The following is a 20,274-nucleotide window of genomic DNA, read 5'->3' on the forward strand; positions in this document are numbered from 1 at the left end:
ACAAGGACTCTTAGATAAACAAATATCTGCATATTGATTCATGCTTAAATGTTCAGGCTCTTATAAGCTATTATTTATCAAATACTGTGTTACTGTTTAGTATTCTATCAATTATATGAGTGTTCTGGGGAATAAGTAATGGCTCCTAAATCAAAGAGTCTTATGCATGAAGTGAAAAGGCCTCTGTGGGAAAGAGAAGATGAAGGAATAAGCAAGGTGAGAAAATGGTAGAATATTTATTTTCATTATAAATTAGATCAAATAAAGTTATGTTTCTAGGAAAATGAAGAAGAGGGAGGAGCTTTCATTAGCCACTATGTCTTTAATGTTTATTGTCTCCATCAGTTTTTTTTAATCTTTATTATTGGAGGGGACAGCTTAAAATGATTTACTGCCATTTTCTGTTGTACATGGTCCAGAAAATGTGGAAGTTTCTAAGGCTCAGCATCATCACTGAAACAAAATCAAAATAGAGATTCCAGGCACCTGGGAGTTTTACCAAAGCTGGAGTTCAGAAGTTCTTAAACAGCCAATAAGTATGTGTTCTCTAAAACTTTACTGGCCTCTTGGCTAGCAGAATGCTATGCGTCTACAATTGGATGTCATAATATGGGAGCGCAGACATAAGATGATTTTTCTTATGAAATACTGAGTTTTCATAAAGTACTGAGGGAGTGAAGGAGACTTAACAAAAGCACACAATGAAACCACTGAAGATGTGGATTACAGCACTGAAGAAGCCCTTTACAAGTCCTTATGCTTGCTGCTAAGCCTAAAAGAAAAACTAACATTGGCAGTTTGACCTAAAAAAAGAAGCCCAAAATAGGTAGTTTAAGACATTTTTAGAAACAGCTACTTAATAAACTTTACCCTAATAAAGCTTTATAGGCTGTTTTCGACAAGAAACATTTCTTTAGATTTTAGAGGTTGATCAAGAGGTTCTTCCTAATGGGCCTTGTTAGCCTGCAGATTGATCCTTCCTGTCTTCACTTTCTCTTATTATCCCTGTCTGTCTACCAATCTTCTATTCCTTTAAAACTACTAGTGATTTTTAGTGGATTATGTTCCATCCAAATGAACTTGTTTTAACTTAATTCCTGAGACTCCTAAGGATAGTTCGATTACATATTACATACATTCTATGTTTTATTTTTTTGTTGTTTTTTGTTGCTGCTTTTTTTTGTTTGTTTGCTTGTTTAGTTTCTTGAGACTAAAACTCACTATGTATACCAGACTGGTCTCCAATTTACAGAGTTTCAACTGCTAGCCTCCAGAGTGCTGAGATTAAAGATGTGCACCACCATATATGGCTTATAAATCCTATGTCTTTAGGAAGTATAACTATATATTAATTACTATTAAGTTACTAATATAAACATTATTGAGATATTATGACCTCAACAATAATGATACATTAGTGCAAACTTTGTTAAGAATATAGAAGGTTGGCTCAGGTTGTATAAGTAGGTGGACATATACATTCACCCCTTTTTCACTCTCAAACTCAGGAAACAATGAGTGAAAGATAATAGTGTAAATCTTTAGAATACCGGAGCTTAGAAAAATCTACATTACATTTAGTAATTCTTAAATGTAGGAGTGTCATAGAGACTAACAGGCACATTTTAATCTTATGGAATGTATGGTGTTGGTCTAGGCTCATTAGATACAGTAAGAAAAAGTACCTAGGATTCCTCTGGATGCTTCAGGAAAGCATTATTTGGTAGAAATGCAGAGTGAACAAAATCCAAGTCTGTATAAAGGGGTGGAGGACTTGACTCAAGTACTCAAAAAAGGTAACCAAGCCTTCTACTTTCTATATCTCAAAACCACCAGGTCAGAGTATTGAAATGGAGCTATGCTACTTTGTAAATTCAAAGCATGCTGACAAACAAATATAGAAGGGATGAAATTCAGCCTTCTTTCTTATCCTTGTCTTCAACTGATTGAATGAGAACCAGCTACTTTGTAAAATCGATCTACTTTGCTAAAATCCACTTGTTTGGTGTTAATTTCCATTCAAAACATCCTCCTAGAACATAACGAAGATTATATATTACTGGAAATCTGAGAATCCTGGTCTAGCCAATTGGTTCCATTAAATGAGACAATTTGGCAATCTGCTTCTCTCTTACTTTCAGTACATGGACCAATCTGAATGTCAGGTGTGCTGCTCTGGTCCATGTGTTCACTAACCTGAGGAGAAATTTCAAAACTAAACAGGAACTATTAAGTTCTTCTGTCCTTAGTTACCTGCAGGGAGATGTAAACAGCCACCAGAGCAGAACACCGCTGACAGAAAACGTACTCCCAAACATGTAAAAATGTCCAATAGAGAAAGAGCTATGGCAGTCTCTATCTCCAAAACATTTTTCAAATGAAAACATATTTGCAACTATTTTTGAAGAATTAAGCTTGAACTAGTTTGGGGAGATGGTATAGTTCAGAGGTAGAATACTTGTAGCAACATGGCGTATTCTAGGTTCAATTCCTAGCTTCATAATGTATAATAAATAATAAGTAACATACATATCTTCTAGGAGTATAAATCTGTAGATGGATATATAATTCCAGCCTTGATCATCAATGAAACAAAGGATACAATTTTGTTGGCAACTTCAATCTCAAATTTCCAAATATCCCAGCACCCCTACTTACTACAAAAAAAACCTATCATTAATTAATTTTACTGCTTGAGCTAAGGAGATATTTTGATGCTTTTATAAACTACAAAAAGTTTTCTTTCAAAAGAAAATTTTGATATAAACTGGACAGTGTACCTCTGACTGTCCTTGCTGCTGTTTGAAAAAGAAGTCATTTCCTGGCTAGGATTACAGACATGATTGGAGTCACCAGTGTTTCCAAATCACAGTGTATTGCTTTGTGTGGCAGTTTAAAAGGAGAAAACATCACTGTCGATGAGAACTGATGTAGATGAATAACATTTTTGGAGGTTAATTATTCTCATTGCAGTACATTTTCTGTAATCACCACAACTTTCATTTGCTTAACTGCTCAAATGTCAATTAAAGAGACTTAGAAATAAGATTCCCTATGCAGAAAAGGAAACCCCAAAGTCAAGGGTATGCTTGCAAAAGGTTTCCTGACTCTAATTCCATTCCAAGGACTTTGATTCCTAATGGCTGAAAAATCTGGAGTGGAAACATAGCTACATTGAAGTTTTGGTGGCTTTTGGGGATGAGCTTATCTCATATCTGATGTGAACTGGGAAAGTTCACATCAGAAGATGATAAAAATTCACCTTGTTTTATAGTAGGCCACAAATTCAACTTATATTCTGTAACTTGCTTGAAGGGAAAGAAAAACTAAGGATGGAAAGTAGAGGCTGTCAGTTATGGTGAACACAGAAACAGAAGCCCCAAACATTCCTTCTAAAGATTTTACAGTGTATTTCAGGAAATAAGACATTACATCTCTACAGTAGTAGTAACCACGGAAATTCTCCATTCCTCTATGGCCTCTTAATTCATCACACAATTTTGAGTTGAGAGGTCATTAGCTGGATTCAGGTTTCCTGAGGAAAGAGTCCTCCTAGCCTTCATGAATTTGTTAGTACTAGGCTGCATCACTTCCATGTGGTCTTCAAGTTAATAGATGAAAATGGTTTGTCAAATTGACTCCAGATGCTTTGAGAAGAGGAAACCTTAGGGCAAGACGTCATTATATGAACGAGTACATACTACTGTATGCTGTATGTATATCCTACTATATGTAGAAGATCTGGTTGATATATATGGACAACAAGTAGTTAAATAGCTAGTTATGTCTGTTATGTGAAATATTCAGCTAGGCAATGTAAATAAAAGAATAGTCACAAGGCACCTAGTTTGTTGATTGAGAAGAAACAATAAAAAAACAAGGAGACAGAATTTCTATATAAAAGGTTACAAACAAATTCCACAGAACAGTCTGAATGTTATCATCAACCAGGACAATAGACCTCTTGCACTGTGACACACAAACACATCACTATACAACTGTAACCTTCTCTTTCTTGTTTGCCCTCAAGATCTCATATGAATAGTAATATCACAATATCAAATGTAAATAACTCTAATAGTTCCTCCACAATCTTTAAAATAAAGATTTTAATACTTCAGAAGTTAAGAAGTTTCTCTAAAAATTCAAATTTCTTAATTGTGGACTTGTGTGAAATAAAAAATAAGTTGAGTACTTTCTCTAAGAAGGAAGAACCAGGGAACAATAACAACCAAATCAAAGCAAACCATAATTAAACAAAACAAAAAGGTCAGGGCTTGATGTTGGCAACCATCTTCTGACATCCAAAGGGCTGGGCTGTTCCACTGTTCTGACTTTACCATCCATAGATCACACAAGCTCAAACCAGCCCCACTCTATAGATGTTGCTGTCCTTGGTAGTGGTATCTCCACTGTACTTGGGTCCTCACTGTACCCAGTGACTTCTCTTCCTCTCCTCAGAGACTACAGCTGTAGGGATAATCTCCTGTGTACTGTGGAAGCCTCATTTGTCAATAAAAAGCTAATGGCCTATTAGCAAAAGGCAAGAAATAGAAGGTAGGCTTTTCCGTAGAGAGACAGGAATTTTGGGAAAGAGTCAGGTGTGGGATAATTTGCCATCTAGACTCAGAGGAAGTCAGAAGTATGAAACTGAGAAGAGGTAACCAGCCATGTGGCAGACAGCATAGTATAAGTGGGTTACTATAAGCTATGAGCTAGTCAGGGAACAAGTCTAGTTTAAGGCCAAAAGCATTGTAAGTAAATAATAGGCCTCTGAGTCGTTATTCAGAAACTGGTGGATAATCCTGTGGTTAAAATGGTGCTCAATATGGACCTTATAAAATCCAAGATTAGAGCATGAGAAAAACCTTAGGTGGAAAATCCCATGCTTACAAATAGCCCTGCCATACAGTTTCATCTCTTTTCCATGGCCCGATTTGTATTGTCAAACCAGTAACCACCTGGGTGATTCCTATATATTACTATAGGATACAGCTTTGGCCATTGGACCACAGCTTCAGCATGCTGATCCCGAGGAAATAAAATTTCACTTTATTGATGCTTGTCTCTTCTTAATCACTGACAAGTTCTCAGTTCCAGATTATCAGTATCAAACATTCCAGAAGAGCAAAAGTTTCAGTTTATTGGTCCTGATCCCTTATTTATCACAGCCGAATCTTTAGCTTTCTCTGATCAGCCACCACTGAACATTAATACAAAATATCACACAAATGACCCAGTATAGTCTTTGTATTCTTGGGAAACTCCAGGCCTTCATCTTGTGTATTGTTCTCAATAATTTTGTAGGGTTCTACAGGAGAGTCCAATGGGCTCTGAGCACTCAAGGGATTTTCCAGTTCAAAGTTCTAATGCCACCACTGTCCTTCCCCACACACCCATGTCTGTCACAGCAATCACTCATGATTGTGATCCAAATTCTGTTTAGTTTCTAGTTATGTGACAAAGACTATGACCAATGAAGCACAGGGAGGAAAGAGTTTATTTTGCTTATATATCCTTGAACACAACACATCAAAGGAAACTAAGTGAGGAATCCAGGGCAGGAATCTGGAGACAGGAACTGAGGCACAGGCCATGTGTGAATTATATTCCCTTGCTTTTTCTCCATAGCTTGCTTAGCTTTCATTCTTATACAACCCACAACTACTTTGCCAGGGTTGATATCCTTTACAGTGGTCTGGTCCTTACTGCTACATCAATCATTAATCAAAAAAAATGCCTTACAGATTTTTATAAAAGCAATATGATGGAGATATTTTCTTAATCGAGGTTCCTATTCCCAGGCAATTTTAGCTTGTGTCAAGGTAACACAAACAAAACCACAACAGATCCAATATTATACCCCCTGCATCAACTGTATTGAGATGCTATAAGTCCTATTTTCTTCTGTGATTGAAATTACTAAGCTCCTTAGAATTATGGAGCATATTATAAATAAGGAAGTGTGGCTCAGGCAAAGTGAGCATCATAAGCAGACACAAAAGCATGGATAGTACAGTTATTTCAGAGCCACTAACTTGAGACAACTTTCTGTGATTTAGAAAGAAAAATCCCTAGACCCAACTGGGATAGGTCATTGTTGCAGGTGTTCACAGGGGAGTGTTCTGGGTTTTCCTTTGTGTTTTTGTTCACATTCCATTGTTGTTTATAGAGATGAGCCAAGAAAGTAAAAGTTTACAGAACTACAGAGTGAAAAAGCAAACAAACCAACCAACCAACCAATCAATCAACCAACCAACCAACCAACCAACCAACCAACCAACCAACCAACCAACCAACCAACTAGATTTGTGAATTGGATGTCAAGAATTGAACGATACCTGTTGTGAAAATGGGCTGAAGGGTAGAATATCCATTCATAGTAAATTTATCTTGATTGCATACATGAAGCCTCATGACCCATTCACAGGAGACATGTTCCAAGAGTTCCTCTCAAAGGTTATCACATAAATAACAATTACTAACAAGATAAGATACTTATTGCATAATTATTTCATGAAATTTCCATTTTGTATTTTGAATTGGGATTGACTGAAAGAAACTGAAGCACCTGGCTTTTTTTCTTTTTAAAAATTTTCTTTATGTTTTTCCCATGTGTGCCTATATGAGAGTCTGCTGATGCTTGCAGAAGCTAGTGAAGGAGTTAGATTTCTTGGAGCTAGAGTTACAGGAAAGTGTGAGCCCTATAGCATGGATGCTGGAAACAAATTCAGACCTTTTGTATTTTTAATCACCAGCTACCAATCATACCCTCAGGGTTTCTCTTTTCATACCGATCAATTTATGTGTCAGAAATAAGGGATTTCTATAATCTCTGAAGAATCCGGGAACCTTTTATTTTCACACAAAGCCTTCACTGTTTGGTTGATACTTTTATATCCTTTTAAGAAAATGGATGGAAAAGTATTAGTTCTTCAAGAATTTCAAATAATATGTTTTGAACATGTTTACATCTCTTCCCTTCCTCCCCTACCCACCCAACACTGTTTCCATGTTAAAAGTTTACACTTTTGAAGTTAAATTTGTGCTGTCCACTTATTCTCAGGTATGTGGCCTTCCACTGAAATGTGATCAACTAACCAGGAGGGCTACTCTGTTGGAGAAAACTGGCTCCCTCTCCTAGCAGCAATCAACTGGGAATAGCTCCTTGGTTAAGGATGGAACTTAGTGTTTCCATTCCGAGATTCACAAAAGAAAAACCAATCCTGCCATTTTGAGACAAGCTTTATTAAGTCCTGATCAAGATGGACTTTCATCAGGACCACTCTCTGGAACTTCCTGTTGAGTGGCTCTGAGACACATGTTTTAGGGCTTATATGGACAGAACCCATAGACCATACTTTTTCATGTGAATTGTTATTTTCCAAGAGCTACAACTTACAGCATTCTAGAAAGTTGCCTGATCCTTGATGAGATGGGGCTGACATATTAATCTCAGGTATTGCAAGTGCCCCCTTCCCCTCTTCATTTTGTAACTTTGTTTGCCTTGAGTTTTCACAGGTCTTAGGCATGCTGACCCAACTGCTGTGAGATCTCGTATGCACCTGTCCTACTGTGTCTGAGAAAAGAGTATAATTGTAGTCATAACACCAGTGCTAATCAAAAGAGTTGATAGAATTTTATATTTTACACCACAAAGATTGTCAGGAGGATTTAAATACATTTATTTCAATGTGAAATATCACATACCTTGAACTTGGACACTCAAAATACTTATGGTAGTAATTTAAATAAAACAATTCTGAGAAACTGCTTCTATTATGTATTGTGAAAATTAAGGTGTTCTTTTCTCCAAAACCAGTTTACATTTTTGTCAGTTTTAAGATCCAATGTAGTAAAAGGTACTGTAACTCAGATAAATCCCAATGCCCTCTGTATACTTTTGTAATTATTCAAAAATGTTCCCTTGTACATTCATTGTCTATAGTACTGGTGGTATGTAAGGACACTGGGTTTTTCTTTGTTTTAAATTTGTCAGTAGAAAACCCAAATGTTATTTGGCAAACAACTGCATTCTTTGCAAGTGAATTTAACGACTTACATATCTTTTTATTGTGGTTACCATAGCATTACACATTGGGTATTCTGTACTTTGAACATAAGGTTGAAACAATAAAACCAGCAATAAAAATGAAGAATTTTGCACACAGGTAAAATTTGCATTTATCTGACTGCTTGTTAGGGGTTCTAGTTCTTCTTCTTGTTGCCTCTTCTTTAGATCTTTCTGCTTCTCTGCTCCCTTTTCTTCATTGTTAACTTTTCCTCTTTATTATACTTCTTGTTATCCTTATTTTAGAGCAAATAAAGAAAAAGAGATTGATGTTTATATTGGGCATGTGGCCAAAACTAGTACTTGGGAGGCATTTTGAATCTTAGGAAGTTTTCAAATGATTTGCTGAAGAGACAAAGAAGGTTCAGAGGCTAGCTTAGCCCCAGATCAGTGTCAGAAATATGTGAGCCATCCAAAAGCTTCTGATGTTGCATTAAAAAATGTAATGCATAGGTGAATTCAGCTTTACTAGGGCTTTAATTTTACACAGCAGATTCAAAGTACAATTTCAGTTCATGTACTGACAAGCATTATCAGATAGCCTCCAGAATTTTGACTTGATTATTTTTAAAGTAATTTCTATCTTATATTGTATTCTGTAGTTGATATAACTTATCATCATTTTATTTAATTATTACACTAAGTTTAAACTTAGTGACCACAAGTTATTTAAAGCCTCAATAAGGAAGTGCTAAACTTATAAATTATTGGGGGCATTGTCTAATAGCTTATTGGTGTGTATTCTCTCCCTTGGGGAGCATTCCTTTCATTTCAATGCCTGTTTTATATTTTGTTGCAGGAAAATTTGACCTCCTTCTTTGAGAATGAGCATTACAGTCATGCATTATACGGCCATTACACATACTGGTCATGAATCGTTTGAACCTTAGTCTTCTTCCTCTTGCAGTCTCTCATGTACATGGGTACTTTTCATATATTCTTTATATAATACATTGAAAACGTTCCATTACACTGCCTCTTCAATTAGCTCCCTTCATTCTTTTAACCTGGGTCTTGACTTTTTACTGAATCACATATAGTAATTACATAGAGTTAATTTTCTTATAAACACACAACTTTGCTGGTTTTTTCAATGTTATTTTGTTTTTCCATTTCACTCTGGCTGTGCATTGATTTCTTGTGGATTAGTCTTGCTTAGTGCACAGCCTTTAATTTTTCAGAGGGTGTGCTTAATTGGGTGTTCAGTGGGACTTTGCCATTAAGTTCATCTGTGAATCGAAAGCATAGCCCATGAAGAGGTATTATGCAACTTTGGATTAATTTTAGTCTCTGAAGCAAAGCCATCCTCCTCTGTCCCACACTTGCAGCCACGTGTGCTCTAGCCTCATGCACCACGAAAAGACTTGCAGCGTGATGGAACTGTCTGATTGTGTCAGAGAGAGCTTGCGGCAGTTTTATCCATGAGTATTTCTGTGACTTCTTGACTACTCCACTGCTCTACCGCTTATGGTCATCAACAATGTGACTTCAGACTCATTGATGTTTTCTGCTCTGGTATGTGGCTTAATCCACTCTATCCTTCCAGGCGGGTGCATGTATGCTTCTCTTTCCCGCCCTAATGCCCCTGAGTTAATACTTAATAAATCTATATTTCATCTTTACTGCCCTGAACCCTGCTAGGCAGCCTTCCTGGAGCCGCTTTCCCCTTGTACCTGCCTACATGCGGGCTGTCTCTCCCTCCTGCACCTTTCCAGCATGGTGGTCCTTCTCCTAAGCCCTCATCATGGCAGAATCCCCTCTTCCTCCTCCTTGGTCCCTTCTTGGGAATCTTAGAAGTCCTGCCTCCTACTCCTTGCTCAGTCATAGGTCACCGGTAACTTTATAGATCAGTCAAAAACCAAATGGGAACAGACTTTCCTTAGTCCTTTTCACACAGTGCAAACAGGTTTTTGTGAAACATAATTACCATGAGAACAAAAGCAACTGCACTGTCCTTCCTGGATTGTCCAGAACCACTGCATATTTGACCCCACATGCTGGGGAGCTCAGTCTTTAGGACACACACTAGCATATGAGGTTGGAAGCCACTACACACACAGAAATGACCACTCCAACTGTCCTCACTCAGTTCAGGACATTTTCTGGAATAAAATGCCTACTAATTTGTTTGATTGTTCTCTCTCTCTCTCTCTCTCTCTCTCTCTCTCTCTCTCTCGTCTTGAAATACATGTATTTAACAATTTTCTAACTGCCATGTTCTCTCAGTTGAAATCTGTGCACATTTCCAGTAGCTCCTCTCCCGAAGCATTTTGATGAAGTAAATGATACATGTACCTGTTAGCTACTTTACAGAAACCATATTTTAAAATGGAAAATTTAAACTTGAAAGTCTAATATATTTAAGGGATTTAAATGGCCTTTTTATTATCATCAAAGTGTTCTCTCATATATTTTTTAAGTTCTCTCAAAATAGTTTATAAGTTATCAAATTCCCAAATTCTTAATTTTAAGTAGAAAATTAAATTAGTTTCTACAGATGGTGCCTTTCAAATTTGCAACTAAAATGTTTCAAGTTAATGAGATTTGTTTGAACGATATACATCAAATAAGCAAAAATGAAGAAAAAAAAAGGTAATTTAACATAGGGCTTGAGAGAAAGCTTGGTGGTTAAGAGCACTGGCTCCTCTCCAGAAAACCCAGATTCTATTTCTATCAACCACACAGTGATTCACAACTGTCTAAAACTTAAGTTCCATGAAATCTAATGCCTTCTTTTCCCTGCTGTGGACATGCGTGATGTACAAACATATTTACAAGTAAAAAATATACGTAAACTAAAAATAAATCTTTAAAATGTTTTACGCATCCTCAAAGGAAATAACTATAATTTGCAACATATGTTTATCAATGATATAAGTTTAAAATAATATGAAGTTTAAGGATAGGGCAAAGATAATCCATATAGAGATTTATATAATTACAAATAATTGAAAGAAAGCAAATTTTGTGGACTATTATGTTTCTTAGATATGCAAAATATATGGTTGTAGGTACTTTAAAAGAATTTCCAAATCTAGAATGTACTTTTGTTCTTCTAAAATGTATTTGCCTTTTGTTAAAAGTGCAAAGATACTGTAAATTGCTGCTTCATGTTCTCATGGGCTTTAAATATATAACAACTAGAGCAATGGTACTTAAAATTTATATTTCCAAACACAGCACTTTTATTTTTGATACTTAGAATATTTTCTCCTATAGTTTTATTTTAAAAAGGAGTCTTCAATCTTTACCAATCCTACAACAGATAGAGGCCTTATATCCAAAATATACAAAGAACTCAAGAAGTTAGACCGCAGGGAAACAAATAACCCTATTAAAAAATGGGGTTCAGAGCTAAACAAAGAATTCACAGTTGAGGAATGCCGAATGGCTGAGAAACACCTAAAGAAATGTTCAACATCTTTAGTCATAAGGGAAATGCAAATCAAAACAACCCTGAGATTTCACCTCACACCAGTGAGAATGGCTAAGATCAAAAACTCAGGTGACAGCAGATGCTGGCGAGGATGTGGAGAAAGAGGAACACTCCTCCATTGTTGGTGGGATTGCAGACTGGTAAAACCATTCTGGAAATCAGTCTGCAGGTTCCTCAGAAAATTGGACATTGAACTGCCTGAGGATCCAGCTATACCTCTCTTGGGCATATACCCAAAAGATGCCTCAACATATAAAAGAGACACGTGCTCCACTATGTTCATCGCAGCCTTATTTATAATAGCCAGAAACTGGAAAGAACCCAGATGCCCTTCAACAGAGGAATGGATACAGAAAATGTGGTACATCTACACAATGGAATATTACTCAGCTATCAAAAACAACGACTTTATGAAATTCGTAGGCAAATGGTTGGAACTGGAAAATATCATCCTGAGTGAGCTAACCCAATCACAGAAAGACATACATGGTATGCACTCATTGATAAGTGGCTATTAGCCCAAATGCTTGAATTACCCTAGATCCCTAGAACAAACGAAACTCAAGACGGATGATCAAAATGTGAATGCTTCACTCCTTCTTTAAATGAGGAAAAAGAATACCCTTGGCAGGGAAGGGAGAGGCAAAGATTAAAACAGAGACTGAAGGAACACCCATTCAGAGCCTGCCCCACATGTGGCCCATACATATACAGCCACCCAATTAGACAAGATGGATGAAGCAAAGAAGTGCAGACCAACAGGAGCCGGATGTAGATCTCTCCTGAGAGACACAGCCAGAATACAGCAAATACAGAGGCGAATGCCAGCAGCAAACCACTGAACTGAGAATAGGTCCCCTATTGAAGGAATCAGAGAAAGAACTGGAAGAGCTTGAAGGGGCTCGAGACCCCAAAAGTACAACAATGCCAAGCAACCAGAGCTTCCAGGGACTAAGCCACTACCTAAAGACTATACATGGACTGACCCTGGACTCTGACCCCTTAGGTAGCAATGAATATCCTAGTAAGAGCACCAGTGGAAGGGGAAGCCCTGGGTCCTGCTAAGACTGAACCCCCAGTGAACTAGTCTATGGGGGGAGGGCGGCAATGGGGGGAGGGTTGGGAGGGGAACACCCATAAGGAATGGGAGGGGGGAGGGGGATGTTTGCCCGGAAACCGGGAAAGGGAATAACACTCGAAATGTATATAAGAAACACTCAAGTTAATAAAAAAAAAAAAGAAATCTATATCCTGAACAGTTCATAGCTCTGTGACTCAATTTTAGTAATAAATACAAGATATCACCTAAAAAAAAAAAAAAAAGGAGTCTTCAAAAATGTCTTAGTTGCCTTTCTCTATTACTGATACGTGAAGGCAGATCTCAGTCACAATATAATTTTGGCAAACAGACATGTTATGTTTATGCTTTGAAAGCTGTTCCTGGCCCTGTCTCTCTAATAATATTATAAATTTTATTTTTTAATGTACCAAAACTGACCTGCTTTACAAAACATTGATGGTTAAAACTTTGAATTAAGCAAATACAGATAATACTCTAGGCAGTAGAAAGAGGAGGGATCATACACTTGGTATCACATGCAATTTAAGACTGAAATTGTACTAAAAATGAGTCAAATGGTTGCTTTGTCCTGATCTCAGTGATGCATTATTCACTTGGGCAGAGTCCAGCTACATTCTATTATAAGCATCCCTAATAGCAACATCTGACAGTAATGTGTAGAAGACGCCATTGACACTTCCCACTTTTACCCACTGGTCCCGCCATCCTCATTTTCATATTTCAGTCTTTGTTTCTAGCATTTCTAAGATGTCGTCGTGGGAACGTGTCACCAACTCTTACAAGCTCATTGCAGTTTATGAATTTTTTACTTCAAAGGCACTTGCATAGATCACACTTTACAGAGTATCATCAATGCATTTTCCCATTTTCTTTTGACACAAAGTACAGAAATTGAAAAGGAATACCTAAGGGCATTTCAATTTTCTTTCTCATGTAATTGACCTCAATTCTTCTTAGTGTAATAAATAGGCTTTTGAACTTTGTCTAAAATTCTAGTATTTTTTAAAAGAATATGTTATGATATTGATCACTTGGAGTTCTTAAGCCAAGTTTCATATTTGTTAATTTCTGATTAATTTTAGCTTCACTCACATGTTGTTTTGCTTTGTTTTGTTTTAATCAAGACAGGATTTCTAGGTACAGCCTTGGCTGTCTTGGGATGCTCTCTGTAGACCTGCCTGTTTTATAACTCAGAGATCAATCCACCTCCTGAGGATTAAAGGCGTGCAGCACTATGTCTGGCTACCTGGACATTCTTGATCTCAGTGTGTTTATATGTGCCTTGTATGTATTGTGTGCTCTCCTCCACTACTCTTATACTCTGTGGAAGAGACAATTTCGTATGTTTGATATTTATTATTTTCCTTCTCATTTCTTCATATTTAAAAATAGTTGAAGTATAATACTCATATCAAACTGTAGATAGTGAAGAAATAGATGAGATAAACATTCTAAAATAGGCAATATCTGTCTATCACCTACCTCTCATTCTATCATTTCTGTCTATTATGTACATGGTGTCTGTGTCTTGAATGTAGGCATGAAACATGTTATGTATATGGAGTTAGGAGTCAACCTTCAGAAGTCAGTTCTTTCCTAATGTAGAATACACAAATCACGTTAAAGTTATTAGGCTTGTATGCTACATGGCTTTACACGCTAATTAATCCCTCTGACCAAGTGTGTAGTATTGGGGGAAGCATCTATTGTGGTCTGATTACTAATGTTATTGCAAAGTAGATACCTTAAACGTATAACTCCTTCTAAACACTGCACAGCAGTATTTACAGTGTATTTTTTATTCAACCATATTTAGACAATAGTATCTTCTTGGAATTTCCACAGTGTATCAATTCAATGGTTTTCCTTCAAATATGTTATCTTCTTGAGTGGAGATGCTATTATTGAACTGTTAATTGTACTGGCAATTGAAAAATGAGCTCTCTGAGATTCTTGAATAAGTTCTCCCTGAACTACTAAGATGCCTGCCTATATCTTGGTTACAGTATGAATGTGTTGTGTTGCTCCTGTATGTAGGAATGGGATCAATATATACAAGGCTATAGATGTCTAGTTTTAGTTACTGATATTTTTACAAACCTTGTGTCAACTAGTTTACACATTAATTTTTTCTTAGCATGCTCATTATGTTGTTATTGTTTCACTGTAATTGAATGAACAGAGTATTGAAGCATGGCTTATCATTTGTATTTTTTCATTTATATTTTGTTAAAAGTATTTTGACCCTTCTAGCTTTTATTTCATATCTAAGAACCATTATTATTTTTTCAATTTTTGAGTATTAGTCACTAATTTGAAGACGTAGTAGATTTCATTTATAATTCTTCTGTTTTATAAATTAGTTTTTAAAATTAGGTCTATTATGTACATCATGTTGCTAATACACTTTAATCTTGAATCATTTTTAGGTTTCTATAGCATGACCTGTACCATCACTTTCTTTTCAGCTTAGTTGTTTTCTCAGTGTTTTCTCGTAACAGGTTTTCATTTCACTGCCTACAAATAAAATTTCTTTATGTTATTCAAAATTGCAATGAGATTTAGCTTTTCATGGATTTCCAGGAAGGAGAATTTCTTAGCTTCTCTTCCATCTTTATGGATAAGGAGAAACTTCTGTTCACAAAGGTGATACCCAATGAGATGCCCTGAACTACCTCTTTGTCCTTCCTGCCCTAATTTCATGTCTGTTAAACCTTTCTGGAAATGTATAGATATGTCAAGAGGTGTGACCTCTAGACAATTCCTAACGCAGTCAGTTAAAAATGAAGATGAACCATCTTGCATCTTGGAAGTGGTACTAGACAGGACCTGTGACCTTAAAACCTCCAAGAATAAAAATAATAGATATGCTCAAAAATATATTATATGTTTTCATTATAAATTGTATTAGTAAGAAATATATCATATGTGTAATATAAAATATGTATGATATAAAATATAAATTTATTATGGTACTATATACATATTATGTATATATATTTGTGTGCATAGATATACATATATATGTGCATGTGTATGTGTATGTGTGTATGCAATGTCATGGACTGGCAATGAGGAGTGGTTCCACCAGTACAGACATACTCTCAGCCCTTCTACTTATCTTCAGTTTTTAAATTGGCCACTATTGACCTCAAACTATTCACTCTAATTTCATGAGCACTCTTGGAAGACAATAGCATTTGTCTTTTAAATTTTTTACAGTTCCTAGAGCTTTGTCTGCTTCTCTGTTTCTTCCATATAAATGCTTATGAGTGGGTAAAACTACCATATATATATGTATATATGTATATATATATATATGAGTATTTCCAGGAAGGTTTAACAGAGAAAGGAAGACCCACCTTGCTTGTAGGCAGCACCATCCCTGTGACCAGGAACCCAAACTGAATGATCCTAGAGCCATGAAGCCAGCTGAGCGGGAGCTGAGTGGTTGCATGATCAGGTGTCCCTCATTCTTGCCGAAGTGGATTTCCCAATCTGAGTGACTCTCATCTTTCAAACTATTTATTTTAAAAAGTCCTTTCCCTGGGTTTCTTGGAAGAACAACAACAAGATTTTGATAAGTGTGAACCAGATTTGTGGTGTGGTCATTTTAACATCCCAGCTCTTCTGACTGATGAGACTGGAACGTATTTTCTGAGGGGGAAGATAGTTCATCTTATACTCCTTGGTCAAAGTCCATCTTTGAAAGACCTGAAAATAAGAACTAGAGAAACCATGGAGTAATAGTGCTGACTGGATTATACAACCCAGAACCCTCTTGCCAGAGGTTAATTCACACAGAGTATTCCAGATCTTCTCACATCAGTCCTTAAGAGTAAGTTTTTAAAGATCTCTCCTGAGAGACACCCCCAGATAACAGCAAACACAGAGGCGAATGCCAGCAGCAAACCACTGAACTGAGAACGGGACCCCCGTTGAAGGAATCAGAGAAAGAACTGGAAGAGCTTGAAGGGGCTTGAGACCCCATATGTACAACAATGCCAAGCAACCAGAGCTTCCAGGGACTAAGCCACTACCTAAAGTCTATACATGGACTGACCCTGGACTCTGACCTCATAGGTAGCAATGAATATCCTAGTAAGAGCACCAGTGGAAGGGGAAGCCCTGGGTCCTGCCAAGACTGAACCCCCAGTGAACTAGACTGTTGGGGGGAGGGCGGCAATGGGGGGAGGATGGGGAGGGGAACACCCATAAGGAACGGGAGGGGGGGAGCTAGGGGGATGTTGGCCCAGAAACCAGGAAGGGGAATAACAATCGAAATGTAAATAAGAAATACTCAAGTTAATAAAGATTAAAAAAAAGTCCTATATAAATCCCTCCAAATTAATCTGATGGAGGCTGTACACCAACTGAGGTTCCTCCATTCAGGGCACTTGTTTTTATTAAGGTGACAAACTAACCAGTACAGCCAAATAATGTTTTCATATAAGATTATGATTCCTACAATCCTATTCTTAATCTCTATTCCTTTACTTCCTTCCGTCTTCAATTACTCTTTTGGTAAGCACACAAAAATATTACCATCTTTGTAACATTTTCATAGTTGAACTTTGTTCCCATTTGTCTGCCCTCATTGCCTCCCCCATTCTCTAGCCCTCCCATCTTTCTAGTGCCTTGTCCTTTATCAAAGAGTTGCCCATGTTTCCATGGTATAAAGAGTTCATTGTCATCTGTCTTAGTCAGGGTTCCTATTCCTGCACAAACATCATGATCAAGAAGCAAGTTGGGGAGGAAAGGGTTTATTCAGCTTACACCTCCACGTTCCTGTCATCACCAAAGGAAGTCAGGACTGGAACTCAAGCAGGCCAGAAAAGAGGAGTTGATGCAGAGGTCATGGAGGGATGTTACTTGCTGACTTGCTTCCCCTGGCTTGTTCAGTTTGCTCTCTTATAAAACCCAAGACTGCTAGCCCAGGGTTGGTACCACCCACAAAGGCTGGATCCTCCCCCCTTGATCACTAGTTGAGAAAATGCCTTACAGCTGGGTCTCATGGACGCATTTCCTCAACTGAGGCTCCTTTCTATGTGATAACTTCAGCTTGTGTAAAGTTGACACATAAAACCAGCCAGTATACCATCGCCACCTTCCTTAATCTTTAGAACTGTCCCTGAGTCCTCACAGCCCCCTTTCTATTTACATGGCATACATATACAAATTTATATCTAAATTCTACACATGATAGAAACCAAGTGATACTTGCCTTTCTGAAGCTGACTCATTTGCTAAATCTAAAGATTTATGGATATATCAATTTCCTGTGAAAGTGACAGTTTTATTCCTTTTACAGCTACATAAAAGTTTATATATATGATTATATTTGCTTTTTGAAGCTCTGGATTTTAACGTGTTTTAATTTTAGGATAATTTCATACATTAATATTGTATATACCTAATTTCATGCCCACATCTCCCTCCAAATTTTTCTTATTCTCCAACTATTTCTTACCTTGATGACCTCTGCTTAATTGTTATGGTTTTACACACACACACACACACACACACACACACACACACACACACACACACACACACACAGTTCCATTTAATTCTTCTCATATGTGTATGTGCTTATGTATACCTACTAAGGTCTCATCCTAGATTTAGAATAATTCTCCCTCTCCAAGCTGCCTTTGATTGTCTATAGATTTTCAAATACAAGCCAGACCTTGTGAGATTTCCCCAATCCATACTGGGATGTCAACTGATGCTGTGATTCTGTAGACCCTGATTAAGATATTAATTGTTGAGATTTTATGAGTTCAACTTCCTGTCATATATCAAAGGCATTATCTCCTAGCAGATGTCAGGATCCTTTGGCTTTTAAAATATTTCTGCTTCCTTTTCTATATTCCTACATGCCTTTATTGGCATCTCTAATTGGTGCATATAGTTGCTGAAATTTAAAGTCCACAAATTTAAAATTGATATACATGTTTTTGATTTGGGGCAATATGCTTATATTTAATATATTTTAATATTTTATTACATATATTTTAAAATTCTTATAGTTTTGGTATTTAGTAAAAACCTTATAGAAAAAAATTGTACCTGTTGTAGTCTTGTTTTTGTTTTCTTTTTGCAAAACAATCCAGAATATACTACTATGAATGAAGAAGTTCCGCACAACAAAAATGTTTTCCTTTAGCTTAGTGATTAGGTGCGGTCATCTGTTAAACTGTATTCAATATATATATATATATATATATATATATATATATATATATATATATATGATATAAATCACAGTGCTCCCAATTTTAGGTGCTTCAGCAGCAAGTAAAAGGTCCTGTCCGGTTCTACAGTGGCAACAGAGGCCAGCGTCTAGTTCCTGCTTTTCTTCCTACGATGCTTTCTTTTTTGCCTTACTTGTGAAGTAAGTTATGTACAAAAAAGTTATTATATCCAAAATTTTTAAGTAATATAGATAAAATTCCATACTTAAGACTCCTAAATTTAATATAGACTAATTTTAAGTGTTTATGACAATAAATGATTCAATAAAGATTATTAAAAAACAATGTTAAAATCTGCTAAAATATTTAAGAACAAATTGTCAAACTACCTTTTTAAACTGTTCTGAAATAATCACTAAACATCCTCTATTCTGGGAAATAGAATAGAATTGTGTATCAATTCATGTTTTCTCAAGAATATTGAGATCACAGGCTGTATACATCATACTAACTTTGTAATTAATATTGAATCAAATGTGCACATTCTTGAGATTTGAAGATTGGAACTAGATTGAGAACCTGTGTGGATTAAGGAACATGCATACTCCAATTCAGTCAGAGCAGGCTCACTGTAAGATATGTTGCAAGAGCAGTTTTTATACAGAAGATATTTTCATCTTTCCTTTAGTGGAGAAGACATAGACTTCATGGTGATGAAGTACATATAGTAGATGAACAATGTCAGATAACCGAACAAGAGAAATCAAGTTCAAAGTATGAACCTGGTTACCATGGCAACTTGCTTAATTGAACACATTTCTCTTGAGTAATTCAAAAGGCATAAGTGCACTTCAATGCATTTTCTACAACATGTCTTAAGAAATAACCTTAAGATGAATAATTTTCAATTTGTACCTACTTTTAAAGATGTTTTCCTTATAAATCCCATTAAGAGTTCTGCAAGGTGAATGGACTCAATTATATGAATAGCAGTTTCAGACTATAAAGTGTTTTTAGACTACCAAGGGCACCTGGACCAAAATCATTAGTACTTCTCACTTCCATTATACATACAAAAATACATTTTTTTAAATAATGACATTTTAGTAGAAAAGGTTAGTTGTAATTACAGGCAAGGGGCTTACATAATGTTAGTACTTGAAGGCCCCCTGTTAATAAAAGGTTAAATTAGCTTTCATTCAAAAACCACATGCGAGCACACATTGCAACACAAGGTGATCATTAAAGCACTTGGCTCTGCATTAAAACATGAAGTCGGGAGGCTAATCGGCAGTGTGCTGCCGTCCACAGGGATCACAACCTTTGCTAAAGTGGCTTCCCTTTTGAACTCCTGCAGCCCCTGATAATGAAGGTTGGCTTTGGTACCTAATTACTCAGGCAAGACTGCAACCTTAGCCAGTGTGAGGGGAGTCTGGGAGTGGAAACAGAGAATGCATTAACTGTAGATATCCACTTACGAAGTCAGAGA

At 36.6% G+C, this 20,274-nt stretch overlaps 1 protein-coding gene across 10 annotated transcripts in view; it reads left to right on the top strand.

The window, feature by feature from the left end:
- The window catches only part of Sntg1 (syntrophin, gamma 1), an 814,179-nt gene that overhangs the window by 353,116 nt on the left and 440,789 nt on the right, over window positions 1-20,274 (top strand). For 3 of the 10 annotated variants that reach the window (XM_063288183.1, XM_063288182.1, XM_063288179.1), the window contains exon 4: window positions 18,874-18,985. The exons of the other annotated variants lie outside the window; for them this stretch is intronic. The gene's annotated coding sequence lies outside the window, so the exon portion shown is untranslated. The remainder of the gene's footprint in view (window positions 1-18,873; window positions 18,986-20,274) is intronic. 10 annotated transcript variants of the gene reach the window in all.

Source organism: Rattus norvegicus, chromosome 5, assembly GCF_036323735.1.
Source record: "Rattus norvegicus strain BN/NHsdMcwi chromosome 5, GRCr8, whole genome shotgun sequence".
NCBI classification, from domain to species: domain Eukaryota; kingdom Metazoa; phylum Chordata; class Mammalia; order Rodentia; family Muridae; genus Rattus; species Rattus norvegicus.